This window comes from Diceros bicornis, chromosome 6 (genome assembly GCF_020826845.1).
Source record: "Diceros bicornis minor isolate mBicDic1 chromosome 6, mDicBic1.mat.cur, whole genome shotgun sequence".
In the NCBI taxonomy this organism is placed as follows: Eukaryota; Metazoa; Chordata; class Mammalia; order Perissodactyla; family Rhinocerotidae; genus Diceros; species Diceros bicornis.
Genome location: NC_080745.1, coordinates 49,862,190 through 49,883,350, shown reverse-complemented (window position 1 = coordinate 49,883,350; position 21,161 = coordinate 49,862,190). Strand labels below are relative to the sequence as shown.

General features: G+C 34.0%; 1 protein-coding gene across 10 annotated transcripts in view; it reads right to left on the bottom strand.

The window, feature by feature from the left end:
• Positions 1–21,161, bottom strand: part of PCDH15 (protocadherin related 15) — an 800,695-nt gene that overhangs the window by 412,077 nt on the left and 367,457 nt on the right. The gene's annotated exons all lie outside the window — the stretch shown is intronic.

The following is a 21,161-nucleotide window of genomic DNA, read 5'->3' as shown; positions in this document are numbered from 1 at the left end:
TATAATAATACTAATATAAATTTAATAAAAATAACAATACTCCATCATATAGGTAAGAAAAAGCAAATGACCAGTTGGAAAAATGGACAAAGTTATGAATAGACAAATCACAGATGAGTAAATCATATGGTCTATAAACATTTGAAAAAATGCTCAGATTGGGGCTAGCCCCGTGGCATAGCAGTTAAGTGCATGCGCTCCGCTGGTGGCGGCCCGGGTTTGGATCCTGGACACTCACCGATGCACCGCTTGTCAGGCCATGCTGTGGCGGAGTCCCATATAATGTAGAGAAAGATGGGCATGGATGTTAGCCCAAGGCCAGTCTTCCTCAGCAAAAAGAGGAGGATTGGCAACGGATGTTAGCTCAGGGCTGATCTTCCTCAAACACACACACACCAAAAAAAGCTCAGATTCATTAGAGTTTTGGATGTAATGGATGCAACTACTGAAAAAATGTATTAGATCTGTATCTGAGAACCTGTAGGGATTTCCAACAGGTATTTTTTAAAAAGAAAAGCAAGATACTTAAAAATGTGTATAGAATGATTATATTCTTAAGAAACACATACACACACATATTATACATTTTATTATATGACTATTAAGAATTGAATGTTAGAGTAAATACTAGTCAGTGTTGGGGAAAATAATAAAGGAGGAGGAGAGAAAGCAAAAAGAGAAAATATGCACGAAAAAGATTTCCAGGAATAAAACAGAAAGTGTAAGTATATGGGAAATTACCTGATTTTATATGCATAAATATATCAATGAAAAAAGAGCTATTGCTGTGTAGTAGAATATCAAGAAATTTTTATTCCTTTCCTCATATCTTTTCTTTCCTTCCTTATAATTATAACATGTATAATTAAAACAACAAACAAGGAATAACATGGTGTTGAGATAGTTTCCACCCAGAAGAAGGATCCAAGTATTTAAGATTTTCTTGTTTAAGTTAAAGTCCTTTATCAAACAAATCAAAGTCATTTACCCACTTCCCTCTTCATGGGTCTTAAGAATCCATATGCCAATGACCATAAAGCATCTCTTCCCCCTTCTCATTACCCTGGTCTTCATTTAACATCTTTGGGTAGAACAGAAATTGGTGACAAGATGGGTACTTTGCGTAGTTTGGGCCTTAGAAACAGACTGAGACCTTTTTACATTGTTTATTGTTGTTTTTAGCATTGCATTCAACCTGTTAGAATGTTAGATACCGGCCTGAGAACAGTTTCTATGTTCATCCTGTCAGGATGTCAGATGTTGAGAACAATCTCCATTCAACTGAGGCATGAGCCAGAAAGACCACTGATTTATGTCCTTCAATGCTGCCAATCCAGAGAAAATCAAAGGAGCTGGATGTGGTATGGGAAATTAGTGTCGATCCTATCTTTTCTTCTTTATTATCTATAAATCTAATAAATACCCTGTATTAAAGTTAATGTTTACTTCTATAAAAGATGAATATCCAAATTTCTGTGGCCCAGAAATAGATGCTTATTTCTAACTCAGAGAAAGTTCAAGGTCTCACTTAGTGACTCAGGCTGGAGGCTCTCCCATTTTCTATTCCTGGCTTTCCAGATTGCTCTGGGGAGAAAGTGAAAGATTTCATGGGAGGTTGTACACAAGAGAGAGAATTTTGTCCCTAGTAACTAAGTTTCTGACTTACTTACTCACTGAATAAACATTTCTTGGAGTCTAGCGTACTAATCACTGGCTGGATGTTAGGATACAAGAAAAATCTTTTATCACATGCCCCAGCTGCTCGTCACTCATGTTCTATTGAGTGAAAGAGTTAAGAACACGACTGGTTTTGTCTTGTGGTCAAGAAAATCTTCATGGACTAAACTATTCCTTGATTAATAGGATTTTCCAAAAACTATCAGGGGAAGAATGTCTACAACTTATTTTTTTAAGAGTATTTCCTTACCTGCCGTGGATATCTGACATTTGCATCTGCCATCTGCCTTGGATACCGGCTACTACCTGACACTTCCTCTACTTTCAAAGATCTTTAGAATATATCCTATGCTAAAGCTGAGTATCTCTCCGTAATTTTTCTTATACGAGCAAATATAGCTGCATTCTCTCAATATCATAATCAGGGAAGAGTAAGAGACTGGAAATTTAATTTGGAGTATATGTAAGAAACATATTCAATTAGTTCAAGTTGTTGTTGGGCAGCATATATTTAGTTCTCAGTGAGGGTGAACAAATGAAGATAAATGAAAAACTAAAGGAAAACAAGCCTATATGTGTTGTTCAGAAACAATATTATTAAAGAGCATGTGTTTTCTACAGAACAGAAGCAACTGACCTTTTCCTCAAATTGGTAGTTAGTGAGGTGTACCAAAACAATCTTGTAAAGAACAATGAATATAGTTAAATGAATGAGAGTGAAGAGGGAATAACATACTTTATGCCAGCAATGATCTTCTAGGCATTGAAATATTAAAAAGAGATGAAAAGAATTGCATAGGTATCTGATCATGGTGTTTATTAAATTGTTTTCCTAAATCTGACAAGCTTTACAGAAATGTCTCCAACAGAATAGCTATGTTGGAAGCCAAATGAAATGCATTATAAAATATGACTCCTCACTTGGTATGCAGGTATAATCTCATGTGCAATTCAGATAAAAGTGAGGAATTCAATTGAAAGTTCTATTTGTTGCAATTTGATGATTGTGATTAAAGAACCATAAAAATTTCCTCTTTGACATTTCATTTTTCCTTTACAAAAGCAATCTACTGCAATTTCTTTAGTTTTCTTTCCTCTTAACTATGGTATTACCTATAAATGTTGGATTTCTCTTTTTTTTAGGGATAAGAAAGCTACAGTCAACTATTTCTGGAGAACTACTTGATCTTATCGACAATGGCCCATAAATATATTAAAAATTCAAAATGTTCTATAGAATTTTTTTGTGTGTGTGTGAGGAAGATCAGCCCTGAGCCATCATCCATGTCAATCCTCCTCTTGCTGCTGAGGAAGACCGGCCCTAAGCTAATATCTATTGTCAATCCTACTCCTTTTTTCCCCCTTTTTCTCCCCAAAGCCCCAGTAGATTGTTGTATGTCATAGTTGCACACCCTTCTAGTTGCTGTATGTGGGACACCACCTCAGCATGGCCGGACAAGCGATGCATTGGCGTGCGCCCGGGATCCAAACCAGGGCCACCAGTAGTGGAGTGCGCGCACTTAACCGCTAAGCCACAGGGCCGGCCCCCAGAAATTTTTAAACGATACATATAATAAATTTGTCAATAAACATTGTTATGATTATGCCTATAATTTTAAAATATGTCACCTGAAGTAACTTATTGCACATTTTGTCTCAGATATGTTCATTCTCTCTTTGAATTCTTTTAACACCTTGTACTGTCCGGTAATTAAATAAACTGGCTTATTGAATTGTCATTTAACTTTGGCCTTATATTCCTTCCTAGATTGTTATTCCATTGTGGGGGGGGGGGCTTTATCTCTATCATCGTATCCAGCACAGCAATCAGCACATGCCCAGAACATAGTAGGTGTTTGGTTATTGTCTATTGAATAAATGAACACACTAGAAATGTTGACAATCATCATTCTTGAAGTCTTAAACACTTCTCTAATAGTGTCAACTATGTCTTGAGTAGCCTTAGGAATTCTTTGGAAGAGGGTGAGGATCAGTGGGGGGAGGGTGAACCTATAGAAGTACTATTTCTCCTCCTAAAACTTCACTCAAAGTGTCTTCATTGTTTTTGTTTTTAAAGGAGTTCTAGCTATAGTATAATACAACTTGTATCAATTTGGTTTTCCACAATGATTCTAACTTATCTGGTGCATAATAATAATATATTACACTCTATCACTTTGTAAGAAAAACAGACATTGTGAAAAATTTGACTTTACTCTCTCCTTTCCGCCTAATAATCATTGACTCAATAAAGAATTGCCTGGTGACTACTTAGTGTCAGGAACTGTTTTAGATACTTGGGCAATAATAGTAAACAAAATAGGGCCTGCATCAGTGAAAAGTTTGTTATAATAAATTTTATGGGTGAAGTCGGAACATAAACAACAAACAAACAAAAACATAGTGTATGTCAGATGTTAATGATTGCTGTAAAAAATAAAATAAAATAAAGGAGTATAAGAGGTGAAGGGCATCCTGGAAAACGAAGGATTGTTATTTTATCTAGTTTGGTCATAAAAAACTTTTTTATAAAGTTAACATTTGAGAAAGTTCTGAAGAAAGTGAGACAGCCAGCCACGGGGATACCCTGAGAAAGAAAATACCAAATATAGGGAACATCAATCAAAGGGCCTGAGGGGAAACACACAGGCTATGCTTGGGAAACAGTAAGGTGTGTGGCTTGAGTGGAAAGAGCAACGACAGGAGAATCACAGCAGATGAGGTCAGAGTGGTATTCAGGGCAAGCTCATGGAAGGCCTGAGTTTAAGAACTAATGGCAGGGCCGGCTCCGTGGCTTAGCAGTTGAGTGCGCACGCTCCGCTACCGGCAGCCTGGGTTCGGATCCTTGGTGTGCACCCACGCACTGCTTGTCCGGCCATGCTGAGGTCACGTCCCACACACAGCAACTAGAAGGATGTGCAACTATGACATACAACTATCTACTCCGGCTTTGGGGAGAAAAAGGGGAAAAAAAAGGAGGAGGATTGGCAATAGATGTTAGCTCAGGGCCAGTCTTCCTCACAAAAAAAAAAAAAAAGAACTAATGGCAAACCTTCTTGTGTTGAAGATGCTGAGATTTCCTAGTCAAGTTGAACTGCATTCTCTCTAACAATGGTCTATGATTATAGTCTCCAATTGGTGGACTCTCCAATGACTCTTGTTTTCATGAACATGGGCTAATACTTAAAACTTGCAAACATACCATCAAGTATTAGTTAGCTAATGTTTTGACAAAAACCACAACATCAACCATTCCCATAGTCCAATCACTACGTACTGGTGTTTCCATGCATCATCTCATTTAATTATCATATAAAACCTATGAGATAGCTCAATGGTAGTATAATTTTCACACTGTTGATAAAAAACAAGAGAATTAGAGCGGTTAAAAGACCTTGCCTAGTGGCAGAACAAGGACAGAAATTAGGTCCATCTGATTGAAAATGCCTGGGGTTGGGAGGAGAGAGAGAAAGAGAAAGGGAGAGAAAGATGGAGGAAGGCGGGGTGGGCCGGAGGGAGTAGTTCATATCATTTACTGATGACATCTTGTATCTGAAGTACCATGATAGGATTTTATACATATACTCACCCCAGGCCTGAATGTGTGAGGACTCAGAGTTTTAGTCTAGAGATTTGATCAGAAGCTATATACTGAATTTCTAATTAGCTCTCAATTACTTAAGATTAATGGCCTACAACAGTGGTTTTTTAACTATTCTCTGAGAAATCCTAAGATTCTTTGTCAGTGGCCATGATGGGTGGGAAAGAGGGGCACTCTCAATGATCTAGGTCACTTCTGCTTCATCCAGAGTACCTCCGTTTGATTCAGCTTTACATCCAGGGATTCCTCACAAGATCTAATTAAGCAACGTTTTAAAACATCTGGCCTACTATATCCTTCAGGATTTTGCAGAGTATCAAAGTGCGCCCTGCAATGGCTAAGTGTTCTCTCGTGTGACATACCTAGACAGAGTCATGGGTGCAAACCCCCCACTTCAAAGACTTAAGTTTTGTCAGCTCCTGCTGCTATAACAAAACAACACAGATTGGGTTGTATCTTATCACTGTGTCCTTATACAGCAGAGAGAAAAAGCTCTGGTCTTTCTCTTTTTATAAAGACACTTATCACCTCATGGGGGGGGTCCACCCTCATTAATTCATCTAAACCTAATTATCTCCCAAAGGCCCTATCTCCAAACATTATCACATTGGGAGTTGGGGCTTCAATGGATGAATTTTTGAGAGGACCATAGCACATTTACTGCTTCAATTAATACTTAAGCTGAGTGCATGCTATTTATAATGATTATTTACAACTTCTGCTTACATTTCTTCTTTTTCTAACATTTCCTTTGGATAAGTAAATTTCCTTGCCTAGTATTTTATTTCATTGTCTGCAATCTTTTCAATGCAGCTGAATAGTCAAGTCGAATATAAATTCTTTTCCAGTGATCCCTAAAAGTTAACAGATGATCCTAAAAGGAACATTGTGTAGATGTTAGTTAGTAAAAAAGGAGTAAACCCACAATTTGATATAATATAATTTCCTCTCCTTTACATTGATATTTTCTTGATAATGCTATTATATATTTTTTGGTTCCCATACTCACTGTCAATGAATACATGAATTGGGAGGCTTCTGTATCTGATTCTAAATTGTTATATATGATCAAAATGTCTACCATATTAAAAGGAGAAGTAAGAGTTGAAAATATTTATGATCAGTGAATTCTATGCAAACAGCTCATTTTTTCCAAAAGGTCAGGTGCTGAGAAGAGAATAATCAGACCACTGATTTTAATTTGACCCTTTCTTACAATTGTGGCTATGATCTGCCTTTGTATTTAAAATAAAATATAAAATTATTTATATTTCATTCACATTAACATGTGGTGTTCTTACTTATAAATATCAGATATCAATCATATTCTCTTCTCCCCACCACAGCCATTGCATGCTTTTCCATGGGTACAAGATTATATTTTTAGTTAAGTACTGGACCTTGCAAGTGTGATTTAGCAGTTCATTATCTTTATTTACTTAACCAATAAAGGAAGTAAATAAGATACAAATGAATAAAATGCAATGACTCTCCTACTCACTATTTACTCTTACATCACACAATAGTTCAACTATACGTAGTTTTTATATTTCTAGAACTTAGCTACAGGGGGAAACTGAAAAAAAACTTTTTAAAAATGATGTGTATATATGTATATAACACATCTTCGTCTTAGAATATTCTGGGGGCACAAGCCAATAGAAATAAAATCCTTTGCTCTGGTAATTGCTCACCACATTGCTCACCACCTGATTATCAACCTTAGTTCCAGGTTGTATAATTCTTATTCCCGTGTAAGAAAGGAAACCTGCTACCAGACCTCCTACCCAGTAGCGAAAAAATGTGAATCATCATTTAAAATCATGCCTGCTGGTCTTCATAGCATTTAAGGCCCCCAGGAACATTGAGGATATAATTTTAATTTTGTTTACAGCTATCCACTGATATATTTTCTATTTATAGCTCACTCTGATTCAATTAGGTGGCCTATTATTTGATTAATTATATAGCTATCAAATCATTCAGGGCTCTCACTGTTTCAACAACAGTGGAAAAATATTCTTTAATAACTGTATATATGCAGCTATTTGTGTTTTAGATTAATATTCTGGCAATTGATACTGAAATTAAAATTATTTCTATCAGATACAGTAATTTGTTTACAATGATATATTCCTAAAGTAAAATCAATGGATAAGTTGTTATTGTAAAAATATTTTTAAATGTAATTCTTTAAGTCTTAAAATATCATTTATGAATGAAAGTAGGGACAAGGATTTGGTTAAATATTTTAAGACAAATCCCCATTTCCAAGCAATTAGATTACCAACTCCTACAAAAGATTGCAAAGAGCAACTAACGACACACACTATCTTTCTTGCAAATTATCCCGAAAACATTTTTGAGTATGCACTTTGAACCTGTTATGATGCCAAGTTATTTTTATTGAAAATGGATGAACGTGAAAGAGAAGGAATATTTTGAGGAAGAGTGGACAGGTTTTTAAAAACTTAATGATCATTCAAAGGATGTTATCAAATAAACACAATGTAGACTCCTATAGAAGATAGAATCTAAAATTAAAATAATTTGATAATACAGTAAGTAAATCCAGCTAAAATAAAATTAGATAGCTTTTCTAAAGTGGGGCATATACATAATTATGGTATTTCTTACTATCAGGCAATCCTAAACCTATCTGATCCAAATGTAAGACAGTTAAAAACCAATAAGAAGAGAGAGTCAGATAATGTTATGTTTGTAAACTTAAATAGACACTTGCATGTAATTGCAGTTCAAAGAAAAATTACAATGGAAATCATTCAATAGTTAGAACTGAATGACAGTGAAAAATGCCACATTAAAAAAAGGAAAAACCTATTGAATACAGCAAAAGTTGAAATTATATAGGAAATATAAATACATGATGTAAGGGGAAATAATAATGTAGGAGCAGAAATAAGTGAAAGAGAAAAAAATGAAATAGTACAGTAAAAAACAAGGTGATTCTCTAAAAACACAAATTGAATAGACAAGCTTCCAGCCAAATTGATTATCAAGAAAAGAAAAAAAAGAGAGAGAGGCAGTCAGTGGGATATAAACTGATAAATGAAAAGAGAGCCATAACTATAGATATAGTAGAGATTTAAAAAGAAAAAAAACAACATGAGAATACTTTATTATCCATGTACTTTTGAAAATATAGATAAAAGACATTTTTACAAAAACAATTAAACAAAAATGACTCAGGAAGAGTTTGAAAAGAAAAAAAAAAACAACATACACATATCATCAACACAATGAATGGATGAATGGTCAATATCTACCCTTTAAAAAGTATAGGCCCAGATAGTTTGACAGCTGAACATAAACCACACTTTAAGCAAGAACTCTCAATTTTAATTGATTGTCTATTTTAGAACAAACCAGCTACACTCTTGACTCAGAGCTTTACACTGGCTATTCCCTCTGGAACATTCTTTCCTTCCTTCTCTAATCTTTACTTGAATGTCACATTCTCAGTGAAGCCTAACATCACCACCATATAGTATTCTATCATTTTCCTCAGTATTCTCAAACCACTTAGACTGCCTAAAATTTTCTACGGCACTTTCCGTCTTATACTATAACATATAATTTATGCATTTTTTCATGTATATTTCCCATCCACTCCATTAGAATATGAGTTCCTTGAAAGCAAGGACTATTTTTTGTCGTCTTCACTGATGTCTCCAGAGCCTAGAACAGAGTCTGAGACATAATAACAGCCAACATGTGTTGAATATTTTTTGGTGAGCACACACACCTTTGATTCTAACCCTGAAATAGATAGTAAAAGAAATAAAATTATAGGTCAATTTCACTACAGTTCATAAGTCCAAAATTTCAATAAAATATTAGCAAATCTCAATAATGTGTGCTTGTGTGTACAGGCGTGTTTCCACGTGTGTGTGTAAAAAGTCACCATAAGCACATACTTTTTATCCCTGGAATTCATGGTGTGTTAATACTATACAATGTATTAATGTATTTCATCATATTCAGAGATAAAGAGATCTAACCTCTAAACATTCCAATACACACAGAAAAAGCTTTTATTTAATATTCTTCATGATAAAAATTGTTAGAAAATTATAAAAAAATGGAACTTTGATAATTACCTTTAAAGTAGTCATGAAAAATCTATAGTAAATAACATACTTAATAATTAAATATTAGAAACATTCCCTTTAAAATAAAGAATAAGTTTGGGGGCCGGCCTGGTGGTGCAAGTGGTTAAGTGCGCGTACTCTGCTGTGGCGGCCCGGGCTTTGCAGGTTCGGATCCAGGGCGTGTACCAAGGCACTGCTTGGCAAGCCACGCTGTGGCAGCATCCCATATAAAGTGGAGGAAGATGGGCACAGATATTAGCCCAGGGCCAGTCTTCCTCAGCAAAAAGAGGAGGAGTGGCAGATGTTTGCTCAGGGCTGATTTTCTTCACAAAAAAAAAAAAAAAAAGAAGTGGAGATCTACAAATTGCCAGACAAAGAATTCAAAATAATTATTCTAAAGAGCTGAGTGAGCTACAAGAAAACACAGATAACCCAAAGAAATAAGAAAAACTGTACAACAATAAAATGAGAACTTTGATAGATAGAAATTATAAAAAAGACCCAAATAGAAATTCTGGAGATGAAGAATAAAATTAATGAGAGGAAAAATGCCATAGAGAGCACAACAGACTTGATCAATCAGAAGAGAATACATGAACTCGAAGACAAGTCATTTCAAGTTATCCAGTCAGAGAAGAAGAAAGAAAAAGAATGAAAAAACGTGGAGAAAGCCTACATGAATAATTGGATACCGTCAATCAGAACAATATTTGCATCATGGAAGCCCCAGAAGAGGAAGAGAGAGGGAAGGGCTAGCAAGCTTATTTGAAGAAACAATGTCTGAAAAATCCCCAAACTTGGGGCTAGACAGAGAAATACAAGTACTTGAAGCTCATAGATCTCCATACAGATTGAACCCAAAGAAGACTTTGCTGAGACATGTTATAATAAAACTGTCAAAAATCAAAGACAAAGAGATAATTTTGAAAGCAGCAATAGAAAAAGAAAATTCATTTCATACAAGTCATTTCACACAACTCCCATAAGGCTATCAACGGACGTCTCAGCAGAAACCTTGCAAGTCAAGAGGGAGTGGGATGATGTATTCAAAGTGTTGAAAGAAAAAATTGTCAACCAAGAATACTTTACCTGGCAAAGTTCTTTCAGAAATGAAGGAGAGATAAAGACTGTCCCAGACAGACAAAAGCTGAGAGAGTTCACCACCACTAGGCTTGCGTTACAAGAAACACTAATGGGAGTTCTTCATGTAAGGAAGCTAATTAGTAACATGAAAACATATGAAAGTACAAATCTCACTGATAAAAGTTAATTTACAGTTGAATGCAGAATGTTCTCATGCTATAATCGTGGTGTATAAATCACTTAACTGTAGTATAAAGATTAAAAGATAAAAGTGTTAAAAACAAGTATAGCTACAATAATTTGTTAATGGATATTCAATATAAAAGGATGTAAAGTGTAATATCAAAAACACAAAATGTGATAGGGGAGTAAAACAGTAGAGTTTTTGTATGTGATTGTAGTTAGGTTGCTATCAGCTTAAAATAGATCTATAACTATAAGATATTTTATGTAAGCCCCATGGTAATCACAAAACAAAAACCTATAGTAGATACACAAAAGATAAAGAGAAAGAAATCAAAGTATATCACTATGGAAAGTCATCAAATCACAAAAAAGACAGTAATAGAGGAGGAAAGGAACAAAAGAACTACAAAACACCAAAATCAACAAGATGGCAATAATAAGTCCTTACTCATCAATCATTATTTTGAATATAAATGGACTAAATTCTCCAATTGAAAGACATAGAGTGTCTGAATGGATAAAAAAACAAACTATATATGCCTATATATGCCTACAGGAGACTCAATTCAGCTTTAAGGACATACACAGGCTAAAAGTGAAAAGATCGAAAAAGATATACAATGCAAATGGAAACCAAAGAAAGCAGGAGTAGCTATACTTATATAAGGCCAAATAGGCTTTAAGTTAAAAAATGTAACAAGAGACAAAGTAGGTTATTATATAATGATAAAGGGATCAATTCATCAAGAAGATATAACAATCATAAATATATATGTACTCATCATTGGAGCATCTAAATATATTAAGAAAATATTAATAGATCTGAAGGTAGAGACAGACAACAATACGTTAATAGTTGGAGACTTCAACACTCCATTTTCAACAATGGATAGATCATTCAGACACAAATTCAATGAGGAAATAATTGACTGGAACTACACTTTAGGCCAAATAGGCCTAACAGACACATACAAAACATTCCATTCCACAGAAACAGAATACAAATTTTCCTCAAGTACTCATGGAATATTCTCTAGGATAAATCATATGTTAGTTCACAAAATAAGTCTCAACAAATGTAAGAAGATTAAAATCATATCAAGTATCGTTTCTGATCACAATGGTATGAAACTCAAAATCAATAACAGGAGGAAAATTGGAAAAATTCACAAATATGTGGAAATTAAACAACACTCTCCTGAATTATCAATGAATCAAAGAGGAAATAAAAAGGGAAATAAAAAAATATTAAGACAAATGAAAATGGAAACACAACTGACCAAGACTTATGGGATGCAGTAAAAGCAGTTATAAGACGGAAGTTTATAGCAATAAATGCCTAATTTAAGAAAAAAGCAAGATCTGAATAAAACCACCTAACCTTACACCCCAAAGAACTAAAAAAGAAGAACAAATTAAGCCAAAGGTAGCAGAAGGAGGGAAATAATAAACATAAGACTGGAAGCTTTTTCAGCCTTAAAAAAGTAAATGCTCCTATTTGTGATAACGGATGAAACTTGAGGGCATTATGTAGAGTAAAATAAGCCAGAGAGAAAGACAAATACTGTATGGTATCACTTTAATGGGGAGTATAAAAACAAAACAAGACAAAAAAACCTTTCCTAGAAACAGAGAGTAGAATGGGGTTGTCAGGACCTTGGGGGTGGGAGACATGGGGAGATGTTGGCCCTAGAGTAAAAACTTTCAGTTATAAGACGAATATGTTCAGAGGATCTAACATACAGCATGGTGATTATAGTTAATAATACTATATTGTATACTTGAAATTTGCTGAGAGTGTAGGTCTTAAGTGTTCTTCCCCAACCCCCAAAATAAAGATAACTGTGTGAAGTGATGGATGTGTTAATTAACTTGATTGTGGTAATCATTTCACAATGCATATGTATATAAAATCGTCACATTGTACACTTTAAATATATACAATTTTATTTGTCAATTATACCCCAATGAAACAAATTTAAAGATAAAAAGTAAAATGCACATATACAGTGCTTATTGTGCCAGACTCTAGTTGAAATGTTTTACTCATTTAAGATTAAATGTTAACTCATATAATCTTCCCAGTGATCCTACGAGGAAATGACACATTATTTCCTTTTAATAAAGAAGGAAACTGAAGCACAGAGAGTAATTGACTTGTATAAGGCAAAAAGTTAGCAAGTGGCACAAGGGGAATTCAAACATAAGACTCTAGATCCAGAGTGTGTGCTCCCATATATGACAATATGCTACGTCTCTAGATACTGTGAATAAATGTATAAATGTTGTATAAAAACTTAAGAGAAAAAATATTTAAATTAGTACATAATGGGAAATGTCAAGTTCATAAAGAGTAATTTTTCCCCAAATTACTGTTAAAATGTGGTGTCATTACAACCAAAATTTTCAAGAACTTTGCAAGCAGCTTCTAAAATTAATGTGGAAAAAACTCTAATACTATTTTGAGAAGAATAAAAGGCAGGGTATCTCTTCTGAACACCAAGACTTATTATAACTAAGATATTCTTATTGAAATGCTGGATTGGATCTAGCACTGAGAAATAGGCCAGTGTGCGTTAAAACAAGCTCAGAAACAGACAGACTCACAAAAGGATATTTGTTTTATGACAGAAGTGGCATAAAAAAACAAAAGGTAAATGAGGAAATATAAAATAGCTGGGATAATTGATTATTAACGTGGGGAAAAAATAAAATTGAATCATTACCTAATACAGTACACAAAAATCAATTCCAAGTGGACTTAAAACCATAATACAAAAAGTAAAACTCTAAAATATTTCTAAGAAAATCTAGGGAAATATTTTTATGATATCTGAATAAAGAGTGCTTCTTGCACAAAAAAGAAAAAGTACTAAAAGCAAAAACTGATGCCTTTGATGATATTCAACTTTAGAACATTGCTATATGAAATAACGTCAAAAGTAAAGTGAAAAGGAAGCTGCAGAGAGGTGGTAGAAAATACTATCATATTTAACTAGCAAAGATTTTGCATCCAGAATACATAAAGGAAATACATAAAGGTGTTCAGCTATCAAATTATAAGAGCAATACAAACAGATGCTAATAAAAAATTTTATTCCAATCATATTGGCACATTAAAAATTCTGAATACTAGATGGGAGTGAGAATGTGAGTAAACGACTATGGCACACCTTGGAGATAGTGCAGGTTCAGTTCCAGACTAGCGCAATCAAGTGAATATGACAACAAAGTGAGTCACAAATTTTTTAGTTTCCCAGTGCATATAAAAGTTATGTTTACACTATACTGTAGTCTATTAAGTGTACAATAGCGTTACGTCTAAAATAATAATACACATACCTTACTTAAAAAATGCCTTATTGCTAAAAAATGCTAACTACCATCTGAGCCTTCAGCGAGTCCTAATCTTTTTGCTGGTGGAGGGTCTTGTAAAAACCACGTTATCTGTGAAGCACAATAAAAGGAGGTATGCCTGTTATATAGCAATTTGGACAAACCAACAGCGTGTAAGACATTTAAGGATATACATACTCTATGTTCAACAACTAAGTGTCTATCCTAGAAAAACTCTTGCACGTGTACACAATAGAATCTATATAAGAACGTATATTGCAACTTTTTTTTTTTTTTTTTTTGGCTGAGGAACATTTGCCCTGAGCTAACATCTGTTCCCAATCTTCCTCTTTTATTGCTTGAGGAAGACTAGCCCTGAGCTAACATCTGTGCTAATCTTCCTCTAGTTTGTATGTGGGTCTCTGCCACAGCATGGCTGATGAGGGGGTGTAAATCCGCACCTGGGATCCAAACCCCTGAAGCCGGGCTGCTGAAGTGGAGTGTGGTGAAATTTAATCACTACGCCATGGGGCTGGCCCTACAGCATTTTTTAACTCAGTGAAAGATTAGAAAAATTTTAAATGCTCCAAAACAAAGAAATGGACAAACAGATTGTAAATACATTCATACAGTGGAGATCAAAAACTGAAAAATCACAAAAACATAATGTTGAGTAAAGACAGCAAGTTGCAGTAAACATGTTAGGTATATCATTTATATAAATTAACAAAATAAATATACTTTTATGGATATGTAAATGAACAGTCAAAGTATAAACACGCATAAGAAAAACGCATACCAATTGTAAGATAGTTCTCTCTCATATCTAAAAGTAGAAAACGAGATTAGGCAAAGAGGGTGATGTCTACACATATCTCTGTAATTAATCTCTTAAAAATTAAAATGATCTGATTCAAAAGCTTAAGAGCTGGTTGAAATTCAGCACGATTTTTTTATCCTGCTTCAGCAAGCACGGAAGCACAGAAGTGTTGTCTCTCTCCTCCTGGGTCCTTGAGTGAGCACAACATAGAGAAATGTTCTCTATCTCACCTGGCAGTGGAATAGGGCATGACTAAAATAACCTTGAATTATTTTGAGCCACTGAGATTTAGGAGGTTTCATTATCACAGTACAATCTAGCATATTCTGACTGATACTAAAATTCTTACCACGAATCCTAAAATATATCACATTGCCTTAATGGTCATTTGGTGAGTGGAAAGCAACTATTATTGAGGCTGGAAGCATGATGATCTATGTTCTGTGGTGGCAAAATATTTGATAAGACTTTCACCTGCAAGAATATGGAAGGCAAATAATGTCCCTAATAAACTTGTAGGATTGCCAGGGGTAGGATTTCCAGATTTAACAAATAAAGATGTAGGGCACCCAGTTAAATTTGAATTTCAGATAAACAACAAATAATGTTGTTTAGAGTATGTCCCACGCAATATTATACTAAAATTATACATACTTATACTCAATTAAATACTAAATTTTACATACTTACACTAAAGAAAATTTATTATTTATCTGAAATTCAAATTTAACTGAGAGTCCCATATGTTACCTGGCAACTCTATCGGGGGAAGATGCTGTAAAATAGAAACATATCAGTATCTCTTTGTTACTAGTAAAGTTATTCGACAAGCCTCTATAAAGGACCACGAAGTCAGAGAGGAAGGGGGCAAAACACTAGTCACTTTAAAAACATGGGATTTTCTCTAATGAGATGGGAAACCATTGAAAAATTTTGAACTGAGGTGTGACACAGTTGAATTGTGTTCTAAATGGATCACATTAGTAGCTGCTTGAAAATAAACAGGGCCTGACAAAGACCGCCCAGCTACAAGGCTATTGAAATATTACAGGTGAGAATAGTGACTTAGACTTAGGTAAGAGTGGTTTAGGTTGGTAAATTTTGGAGGTAGAGCTGACCAGATTTCACAAAGGATTGTGGAATGAGAGGAATTTGCTGAAACCAAAGTTTATGGCTTGAAGAATTGGAAAGAAGGAATATCTGTTATCTGAGATGGAGAAAACTGTAGCCACATTTAATTTGAATGCTCATTAGACATCTAACTGGAGATATCAAATAAGGTTGGATATATAGGTCTGGGGTTTAGGGGAGAAGTTCAAATGGAAGATATAAATGTAGACATTGTCAGCATATAGATGATAGGATACTAAGATGATAAAGATAAAATAATAAAAGCTAATACTTATATATAACTTGTTATATGTGAATCTTTGATTTGAATATTTGATATACTAACTTGTTTAATCCCTACAACAATCCTATAATATTGGTTCTATTATTATTATGTTATTTAAAATATCATATTAGAAAGTAAAACTCAAGCTATATTTATCCTGAATCTGTAGTAATTGGTCTGATCTCTAAGATAATTTTTAGCAATTGCCTAGTCAGTGAACCCTCCCATAGTTCCCAGTATTGTAAATTTCTTTCATATGTTGTAATGCTCTTTCATTATCCGTGAACCTTTAACAGCATCTTGTAAAACATTTGGTCTTGATGGGCTTGTATTGTGACTATTTAAAGATCCTCCTCCCAGTTTAGTGTCTAGAAAGGGATAAATTAGCTCTTCTCCACTTATATATCACTACCAACATGATGCTAAATTAGCAGCCCAAGAGATCATGGTCCTTACAGTGCAGGAAAAGAAGTAAAATGGAGTAATTTGACTTAACTAAGAAGCACAATTGAGACATCATCATCCTCTGAAGAGATACTGGGATGAAAGGGAGTTGAGATCATTTTGTCAACTACAGCACTATATTTTGGGCATGAATGTCAAAATAATTCCATATATATGTATAGCCTGAGGAGGCTGGCAACACGCTGACTATATACATTTTAAAATGAGTTAATTTCCATCTATGTACATTTTCTCATGTTATTCTACTTGCTCAGTATGCTCCACGATCTCTTTCCTACTTCAAAAAATCTGCACTAAAATCTTCTTAGGTTGAGACCCATTTCAATCTACCTCGCCCATAGTTTTATGTACTCACTGTTATATCTCTAGAATTATACATTTATGTATTATATACACCATAAGACACAATTTTGATCTTGCTTCTAAGTCCTCCTGTTTAAATATATTTCTACCATCTCTCTGCTAACGAGTGTTAGTGAATGGCAAAATGAACAAAAATAACAAATTAATATTAGTAAAAAATATTGATATTAGATATTAACTCAATAATAAACATAAATATAAATAATAAAAATAAATGAATGTTAAAAATAGCTGAGAATGCTAAGTTGGGAAACTTTTGTGGGCAAAATCTTGTGATTTCAACTTCAAATTCCATAACATAACAGCATATTCAGTTGGTAAAATCATTTCTTGTTTATATGACAAAATTAAGTATATTAATATTAAGATGACTCCAACTTCTAAATGTTTTAAAAAAGATATATTTTAAATTATCTTTCATCTCTCTCAATAAAGCATTAAATATATAGTTTTGTGCTATATTAATAATTAAATAACTTTGGAAACTCAATACTTCAAAAAAATGGTTCTAGTTGTGGGAGTGCTCAACAGTGGAGAAGGGTATTGAATGATATCTGTTTTAGATAATAAGAATATTATTTTACTATTTTAAATAAAAAATCCTAGTTATTTCCTGTCCCAATATGATAGAAGATAGCTCTCATTCCTAGTAAGTATTTCTGGATATAACACATTTCTTAAAGAGGATGAGATACTGATTGCCTTCTCAAGTCTCACCCACTTTACCATTACAATTAGGAGTAGTTTCTTTTAATTATCCCTGCCCTTCTTAGAGCAGTCTCAGATATATAAAAATTAATTACCTGGAACTCCCATCTTTATAATTTTAACCTTTTATGCTTCACTTGTTTACAGTGACATTTATTTAAAACAGTTATCAGATGACTCCATATGGTAGACATCTGATTTATCCAAAATGGGGCAAGAAAAAAGGAATGTAGAACATTATGCTTCCTATAGTGCTTTGAGACTTTCCTAAAAATGATTAGGTCATCAAAACTTGTTTTGACATGGCTGAAAGACACATCTCATTAAAATGTTATTAATGCAAGATCACTGTTGTCATTAAGCCATCACATCACCTATTACACATTTATGGTGAAAATGTGTTCAAAGTTCCCGTTCCCTTACCTTTTAATTATGATAAGGAACTTTGCAGATTATAGCCAGCTAATTCAAAATAATAAAATCAAGGTCACCTACAAGCTCACAGGATGTAGTATAACCCTCTACTTGATTTCCTTCTAATTTCCTTTGCATTTTAGGAATGAATTAAGATTGCCTAATCACGTATCCTATAGGTTACTATACTTGTGTTAGAAACTAATTAGCAAGATTCCTAGCTTTTATTTACTTCTAGAGCAGCTCAGTGGAATGAAAGAATTTTCTAAGAGATGCCTCTAACCACAACCGGGCATCTGTATCTTAAAAGATAGTTATCAAGTCTCTGCTCCATGTTTCCTTCTCTAGGCCAGCCCTACTGTCTTCACCGAGCCCTGATTTCTGACCTATGATCTCAATGCTTGACCTTTGATTTTCAATCTTCTTTCTTTTACTGCTCAATGTTGGAATGAGTGGTCTACGATAAAACCTTTATCCATTCCACTTCTTGTTCCTTAGCTCCTAGCCTGCTGTCTTTGCTTTGAAATTTTACTCTCAGTGGCCATATGTTATCATCATATAGATGGGTTCTTTCTTGTTTTCTTACATTCCTTTTCAGTTTCCTATATATTTGTATTTTATAAAGTACTCAGCTCTATTAAGCCTTCCCGTATCCCTTTCAAGGGATTCCCATTGTCTGTTTTTGTAGATTCTCCTGTGGAAGGGGGTCTTGCATATAGGCATCTTAAATTAAGGAACTGTCTGGTTTCTCAATTTTTGCTGGCCTATAGATATAACAAAAACAAAAATAATCGTGGCAGGTATAGTAAATTCTTTGTTTGTAAAAACACAATGTTCGCCTAACTGAATTTTAACACAACCCCAAAAGTTAAGTGAAATAATAAAAAGAAATGCTTTTGCTTAAAATAAGTGTGTTTAGTTTTCTAACTTTAAAAAATATATACTTATAAATTATTGGATGCCTCATGCAAATTTTTACCTTGTCAATATGTCAAGTCTCCCAAAACTTGACTTGAAGTTAATTATATGAAGGAACACAGCCTTGTCTTCAATAAGGTAGAGACGTCCTCAGCCTACATGAATGGATTGCTCCCAATTTGGGGGGTAGGGCCTAAATTTCTTATATTAGCAACGAGTTTGTAAACTTTTTAAAGAAATTGGTTATGATACCTGTTTTCATATTTTCCACAGTGTGAAAAATCAGAAAACAAAAATTCCAGAGAAACCCGCAATTAAAGAATGCCACCTGGAATTGTGACTAAAAATGTATGAAAGTAAAATAGAAAAGGTTTATGAATAAGAAAATTCTATTTGATTCCAAAACTTAATTTATGTTCTTCATTTTGGGCAAAACTTAATTAAATGAAAACATAAGCATTGATTTTATTAATATCCTCTCTTGAACATGTAAAATACTATTTTAATGTAATTATCTTTGGAATATTCTCTAAGAATGAACTTCATGTGGTCAATAGCAACATAAGTCATAACTGAATATATTCACAATGCACAATGGGAGCAGACTCTGCCTTTAGGAGAAGCTGACCTTTTGTTTTACAATTTATTTTATAATATTCCTCAGTGTAGTATTTTTAAATCATGTTTAGCTACAACAGGTGCCAAGATAACTGTACACCAGGAAAGATAATTTTAGTACTACCATCTATAAAAAAGATTAACAAATCTGGAAGGAACTTACTCTGTAATTAAACTGTAACTCTTGCCCATGTCAACACAACATAGCTATTATATAATTGCAGATAACTATCAGGCCCTTAATTTAAAGTAATATTGCAGCTATTAAAGAAATAAAATATGTAGTAACACATCAAAAATATTCTCTAGTCAAAGTAATAATAGCAATAACATCTGCCCATATCTGTCAAAATAGGGTATAATTCAGTTTTTTAAAGGTGTTAAAACCAGAGTCTTAAACAACAGCTTAATTTCTGGAGGCAACCATAACATTTGACTTCCTGGGCAGGCTCAGGGCTCTTTGACATTTACTGCTGAACGCCTTTGTTAAGTTCAGACTTCAATAAAATTCTTGTATCTGCATCTTTTATCAATGGTGTAAATTATCTAACTAGTCATTTATGACTAGACCAGTGGCTCTCAGTTTGGTCTTAGCATCACCCAGAAACCTACAAATTCTCAGGCTTCACCTCAGCCCTACTGAATCAGAAACTCTAGGAGCAAGGCCCAACAATCACTGTTTTATTAAGCTCTCCAAGTGATCCCGATGCATGCTAAAGTTTGGAAACTACTGGAAAATTAGGGTGAGGAGTCTTCTGGTAGAAATAAATATTTCGTTATACTTATAGTAAATTCTGGATTTTTGGACCCTACTAAAAATGAGGTTGGAAGTCTGAATGACTGTTTACCAAAAATAGACCCAAATGCCAATTTTCGAGATCAAAATATTGACAGAATTTAGAAATTTTATCAAGTTGTATTCTGCTTAAGTTCATGATTTTTGTGGGAAAGCAATGGTCAGTGCTTTTTGTAGGGAAGAATGTGAGAAAGATTTCTGTATGAGATTGTGAAGAAATATTTATGACAAATAAGTTGAAAGATGAATGAGAGAATGGATGCATTAGATAAAGTTAGAAGATGCAGACCTCACTAAAACAAAAACATAGCAAAAGACAGAAAGTACAGTCTTTACCAGTTGAGTTGGTGTGAAGAGCTCCTAAGTTATTTGCCATAGGTAACCAACAGAGGTTGATGAACTAGAAAAACTAGGGCAATATTTATGCAGTGTTTTGGAAGGCTGCAACTTTATTCCATCACTATGTGATGATATTTGAAGAAAGCTGGACTCTGTAGTATCCTCAGTTTGTTTGGAGAGGAACAGCAGAAGGACTATTTCTTACTCCTATTTCACCTTCAACTTCTCATTTTGTCCTCATCTACCCTCCCTTTATAATGCTCAGGAAATAACTAACCTGACTTCCAGTCCTTCCTGTGAGTAATTTAACCATACTCACTATTTAAATC